This window comes from Uranotaenia lowii, chromosome 2, assembly GCF_029784155.1.
Source record: "Uranotaenia lowii strain MFRU-FL chromosome 2, ASM2978415v1, whole genome shotgun sequence".
Lineage (NCBI taxonomy): Eukaryota > Metazoa > Arthropoda > Insecta > Diptera > Culicidae > Uranotaenia > Uranotaenia lowii.
The window spans coordinates 75,676,219-75,683,490 of record NC_073692.1 but is presented as its reverse complement, the minus strand read 5'-3'; positions in this window follow the sequence as shown (position 1 = coordinate 75,683,490).

Sequence of the window (7,272 nt, the reverse complement as noted above, 5' to 3'; positions counted from 1 at the left end):
ACAAAACAGTTAAAGCCAGTTAACCACTGGGCCCATAACTTGTAGTAATATTGAAATAATGAACGCAAATTTGTATCGGAAAACTGATATCGTAAACATATTTATTTACGTCAAGTGATGTTAAAAGGTCAGGTTACAATAGTGATTGATATTGTTATCTGTGATTAATAATGATAATTGGATTATCCATCCGCCATATTGGCAACACTTCCCTATTGGTTTCCGTAGTGTTCAACTGGCAACAATTCCAGTGAACACTACGAATTCACTCTTCATCGATTGAAACAATAGCGAATTGACGTTCTCACTTGAGACTCTCTGTTGTTGTTTATATTCGCCACGCTCGTCAGTTCCGTATAATCGCCGCCGTATAAACAGTCGGTTGTCGTCGGTTCGTCACGAGTGAGTTTCAATAAAAACCATAAACATAAATCGAACATTTTCTCAAAACTTGGTACTTAAAAATTTATCAAAATAATTTTTTTTTCGATCAAACGATATTTAAAATATTATGTATAATACATAAAAATTAAATAAATACAGTCAAAGTATTTCGAAACCGACAATTTTATAAAATTACAAATAGAAGTGATAAGCATTTACAAAGTTTAGAAAGCAAGGTGTAGTTTACTTGTATAATAACAACATTTAACAACATTTAAAACATTTAAATAAGTTTTATTTTTAAGCAAAAGTCTCATGAGTCGATCAAAACTTAGCAAGAATCGATATGGTTCATGATTGTTGAAACTGATTTTCAGTGCTAGGTGATGTGCTAGGAAATGTGATAAATATTTGTTCAATTCAAATTCTTCGCAAAATTGTGATCTACATATAAACTTTCCTGTTAAATACAAAAATTTTGATCTTCTCATGTCCATCACAATAATTTAAAAATTAATGCCTCCCCAGCAATGTGATTCATTTTAATCTCCCTTACGGTTCCAAATCACAAAGTATTTGAAGCGATTCCTCCTCTCCATTAGCCCTCAACCGCTCAACTCACTAATAGAAGAAGAAAAGTCATTGAACAATTTCGAAAATCTTGCCTCAAATCAAAAGCTACGACGAACATGGCTGTGGCAAGTAAGAAGCAACAATTTCACAATTAAAGTTTTTCTCTTGCGGGTTTTCTCGATTTTCGGATCCTCGATGGCTCCAGAGCATTTGGGACCGGAGTTCCAGTTTCAGTTTTGCCGAATAGATGTCATGTTGGCGAAACAGGCTGCCTGCCGAAAGTTATTGCAATTCGGAGACCGTATCTAATGAGTAAATGAAAGCGACATTAGCTGGAAAGGACTGAAGCCGAGTTTAGTCTCGTGGAATGGTGGCTCCAGAGAGTGCCCTCTGAAACTTACCGTAATCTATTCCGCTATTTAGGTGACTTAGATTGTCAGTGAATTGAGAAAGAACAAAAAAAATACTTAAATGAATTTTGCTTTTGGATTTTATCGGCTTTTTCTAGTATGTTTTTATTCTAACATCCAAAATTTACCAGTTGTCCAGACGTTTCGAGCAACTCTCGAATTCGCTCCTCTCAGTGGACACTAAAATTTCTGTTTTGCAACATTTAAAATAAAGTTGGAGTTGTAACATAACTAAAAAAAAAAATTCCGATAAAAAATGCATGAAAGTACATTTACTTTACGATTGGGTCTGAATTGTTTTGACCCTGATATATTCCAACCAAACCCATGCAAATCCTATCGGTTCAACTCAAACGCAAACAATTCGTCGTCCGTATCAAGATCCCAAAGTCCTGCTATTGCATTTCATGCAGCATTTACCATTGTTGAAGGTATCTATCTCTCTGGAACTGTTTTTCCGTGCTACATTCTGTCGAACAAAACGCTTTTACACACAAAATGTTGCTTAGTTGTGTATACACATTGTTGGTGCGAAGTGAAGCGAGAAAAAACCCAATCGAACCGGAATCTCGTATATCGTCTGGGAAACATCTCCTGCAACCAAACGAGAAGGATGCAAAAAAAAAACGAAACTTTCGTCCCATTTTGTATGTGTGGCCGGGGTTGTTTTAAGCGCCAACGCCTCGGGACCAAAGGATTTGACCAAACAATGAACTCTCAGCCCACCAGAACCAGCAATTGAAAACTTGTTGTTTTTTTTCGCTACTACACGAGACTGTTTTCAAGCTCCCCGCCCCAAATAACCGCCTTCATTGAGCGAACAAAATCGGAAAATCGGTCGCGGTTCACATTATTTCGATGGAAAACAAAGTTTTTCGTTTTCCCATTTATTTTCACTTGACGGAACCAGGGAAGCGAGTCCTTCGACATGGTAGCGCATCGGAAACTTTGGCCCGGTGGTTTTGGCGTGGATTGTTTCCTGACAGTTTGGCTGATGTTACTCTCGAAATGGGGAGGTTGACTTTTATTTTTTCGAAAGATTACAGTCAAAAATCAGCTGCATTTGCTTTGCTTTGCTATTTGTTACTCTGATTAAAAAGTTTTCTTATAAGGACGTGTACCTTAAGTTTATCACAACTCTGACGAAAATAAAAAAAAATAGTAGAGGCAAAACGTCTTTAAAATGGCTTAAACGTCAAGAAATGGTTTTTATCTCGACATGAAAATGACAAAAAAAGAAGAAAAAAATAAAAACATTAAAATGAATTCAAAAATGACAAAAATGACAAAAATGACAAAAATGACAAAAATGACAAAAATGACAAAAATGACAAAAATGACAAAAATGACAAAAATGACAAAAATGACAAAAATGACAAAAATGACAAAAATGACAAAAATGACAAAAATGACAAAAATGACAAAAATGACAAAAATGACAAAAATGACAAAAATGACAAAAATGACAAAAATGACAAAAATGACAAAAATGACAAAAATGACAAAAATGACAAAAATGACAAAAATGACAAAAATGACAAAAATGACAAAAATGACAAAAATGACAAAAATGACAAAAATGACAAAAATGACAAAAATGACAAAAATGACAAAAATGACAAAAATGACAAAAATGACAAAAATGACAAAAATGACAAAAATGACAAAAATGACAAAAATGACAAAAATGACAAAAATGACAAAAATGACAAAAATGATAAAAATGACAAAAATGACAAAAATGACAAAAATGACAAAAATGACAAAAATGACAAAAATGACAAAAATGACAAAAATGACAAAAATCACAAAAATGACAAAAATCACAAAAATGACAAAAATGACAAAAATGACAAAAAGGACAAAAATGACAAAAATGACAAAAATGACAAAAATGACAAAAATGACAAAAATGACAAAAATGACAAAAATGACAAAAATGACAAAAATGACAAAAATGACAAAAATGACAAAAATGACAAAAATGACAAGAATGACAAAAATGACAAAATGACAAAAATGACAAAAATGACAAAAATGACAAAAATGACAAAAATGACAAAAATGACAAAAATGACAAAAATGACAAAAATGACAAAAATGACAAAAATGACAAAAATGACAAAAATGACAAAAATGACAAAAATGACAAAAATGACAAAAATGACAAAAATGACAAAAATGACAAAAATGACAAAAATGACAAAAATGACAAAAATGACAAAAATGACAAAAATGACAAAAATGGCAAAAATGGCAAAAATGATAAAAATAACAAAAATGACAAAAATGACAAAAATGACAAAAATGACAAAAATGACAAAAATGACAAAAATGACAAAAATGACAAAAATGAAAAAAATGACAAAAATGGCAAAAATGACAAAAAATATCAAAATGAATTAATTAAATATATTTTATTAAAAAATGCTTAATAGGTTCGTAAGATGTTGTTGTCGTATTAAAAGAAATTAAAATTCAGTGCAAATAGGACTTATGATGTGAATATTTTTGAAATAAAAAACTCAAAATATCAAAGGATTTGGACACAAATACACAACGCCTAAATTAAATGAAGCAAAAAAACCCTTTAAAAACTGGATTTTACTTCTAAAACTATAATGAAAATAATCAACCAGATTTGAAAATTCAAATTATTCAGAATCAACAAGAAAGTATTTCAAGTTGTTATAAATTTAAAATTTTATTTGAAATGTTATGTAAATGCTCAAACTTTGATTTTGAAGGTCGGTTTTGAAATTTTTAAGCAAAAAAAAACTTATAATATCAGTATATGATGGTCGATTTGAGATCATTACTCAGCAGTCCAGTGGCGCTTCCGAGCATAGGACCAGTTTGCACATTTGGCTACCGTGGCATGTATTAAAAAATTAAATTGTATTTTGTAGTATTATTTGAACAGAAAATCAAACCAAATCAAAACAAATATCGTCAGAAGTTTTAGACGATGAACAAATTTTACAAATAGTTGAGAAAAAACTAGCGAGTTTTAAAATTAAACATATTTTACCTAACAAAAAGTGAATGAAGCTTGTTTCAAGTGAGGAATTATGCTACTCAGAATGGAAAACAAATGAAATTTTAAAAATAATTAAAATCATTTAAAATCATACCACCAGAAAGCGAGTTAAAAGGACAGTTTGGTGAGAAAGACAATTCATGTGGGTTTTGTGAGAACAGCTTGAAGTAACTACTAATTAGCGAGTTGAGGGGACAGCTTGGTGATCAAGTAGGTTGGAATAACAGCTTGAATTTAAAATATGAAAAAAACACCTATAAGCGAGTTGAGAGGACAGCTTGGTGATCAAGCGGTTTGGAATGACAGCTTGAATTCAAAATATGAAAAAAAAAACTCTACAAGCGAGTTTAAGAGGACAGCTTGGTGACCAAACGAGTTGAGAGGACAGCTTGAAATAAATGTAGAAAAAATACCTATAAGCGAGTTGAGAGGACAGCTTGGTGATCAAGCGGTTTGGAATGACTGTTTGAATTCAAAATATGAAAAAAAAAACCTTTAAGCGATTTGAGAGGACAGCTTGGCGATCAAGCGGGTTAAGAGGACGGATTGATTTAAAAATATGATTAAAAAAATCACTCATAAGCGAGTTGAGAGGACAGCTTGGTGATTAAGCGGGTTCAGAGGATAGCTTGAAATAAATGTAGAAAAAAAACACCCAGAGGCGAGTTGGGAGGACAGCTGGTAATCGAGCGGTTTGGAAGCTTGAATATTAAATATTAAAAAACACTTATAAGCGAGTTTAGAGGGCAGCTTACCAATCAAGCTGCTTAAGAGGACGGATTGAATTAAAAAGATGAAAAGAAGTCAGAGGGGATTGAATTAAAAATATGAAAAAAATCACCTATAAGCGAATTGAGAGGACAGCTTGGTGATCAAGAGCGTAGAGATACACCCAAGTAACCAAAAGCACTAAGCCATAACTCTTAATCAGCTTTAAATCAACATTTCTAATGTAAGTTAACGTTATATCAGCATTCAGCAATAAACAAAATCAGCACTAATGATAGTATTATATGCATATATAGAGCTACTATATGAAGTTAACAAGCATTAAGACTGTAGCACTAAACCCGAGTAACCATAAGCATAAAGATATAACCCTTAATCAGCATTGAATCAACATTTCTAATGCAAGTTAGCATTATATCAACATTCATAATGCTTTTAAGTTTTAAATCAGCAAGGGGTGTGACCCGAACAGTACTTGAAGTACGGGTTTTTTCACCTACCTTATCAGCATCAAGAGTGGTCGAAAAGGTAAAGGTGCAAGGAAAGATAAAGGCTGCTTGCGGGATCCTCGGTTCGAGACTCATCAAAGGTAATTCATAATCCTTCATTCAGCAGGTTGATTGATGTTGTAGATAAAGATTTAATTTTTCGAATTTCCGTTTCACATCAATCATGATCAATCAACTAAAAATTAAAAGGTGGTCTACGTATGCACTGTTAACGCTTTTATGCGGCTGGCGAAAAATAGTAATTTGTAATGCTTATTAAGGGGGGAGTAGGGTCTTATACTTTAAAAAAATTGATTTTTTTATTTTTTTATTTTCTTATTGTAAAACATTTCAAGAATGTTGTATAAAATTTTAAAGTCAATCGAAGCAAAACTGTAGAAATTATAGGTCTTTATCTCCTCCTATCTAATACTGCTAGAGAGAGAGAGAGATTTTACAGATAAAAAAATGGCCAATTTTTCGTGAAAAATCGTAGTTTTTACTTCAAACAGCCACAAAAATTTCATAATTTTTTTTTTAAGTTAAATAAAATCGTTGGGGTCCAGAAAAACATCTATTAAAAATATTTTGCTCTGATTTTTTGACTTCAGATGATTCTGTGCTGAAATACAATGTCCACCGCAAATCCTGTTTTCTAAAAGGCATCCTCGAAAGTGCTCCGTCACCGAATCATTTTTCAATATTTTTCTATGAAAAAATTACAAAATGCTTTAACAATGCTTTGTATAATGCAAAAAATTTGAATACATTTGTATGAACGATAGCTCTAAAAAAATCTTGAAAATGGTGTTTTTTTACCTGTTAGACCCTACTCCCCCCTTAAAGGCTTTGTTGTGATAGCATTTATTCAGCCCGCTATTTCGCCTTTTTAGCATTAAATCTGCATTATATGCGCATATAGTGCAAAACAAGCATCAATTCATAGTTCTATTTGGGAATATAGTGTTGCTTAAGAGCTATGTTTTAGTGCTTATGGTTACTTGTGCAGCTTGAATTAAATATAGAAAAATAACACCTATAAGTGAGTTGAGAGGACAGCTTGAATTAAAAATATGAAAAAAATTAAATGAATGTAAAAAAAATCAACTATAAGCTAGTTGAGCTTACAGCTTGGTGATGAAGCAGGTTGAGATGACAGCTTGTATTGAATAAATAAATTTATCATGAAGCGATTAAGCAGGTTGAGAGCACAGCCTGCAATAAAAATATAAAAAATACCTTTAATCAAGTTGAAAAAACAGCTGGGTGAGTTTTGTGAAAAAACAGCTTGAAAAGAGCTTGGTAAAAATTTTGAATCAAGAAAGTTGAAAAGACCGCGAAAAATTAAAAAAAAAAAATCTTACAAGATTATGGAAGTAGGTTAGAGTTTCAAGTGAATTTATACTAAGGTTGCCAGATTGCCCGGATATTTGATACAAAATTTGGGAACAGCCCGGCCCGGTTGCCCGAATTTCGTTGAAAAATGCCCGGACTTTGCCCAGATTTATTTCCTTCATTTGGAAATCATCCATAAAACAAAAAACAAATTGAGTAGAAATTATTTGTATGCCTTCAATTCGAAACTTCTTGAGCGATTTTTATCAAAATAATCATGAAAGGTGGGCTTAAATAGAGTTATAAATCTGTC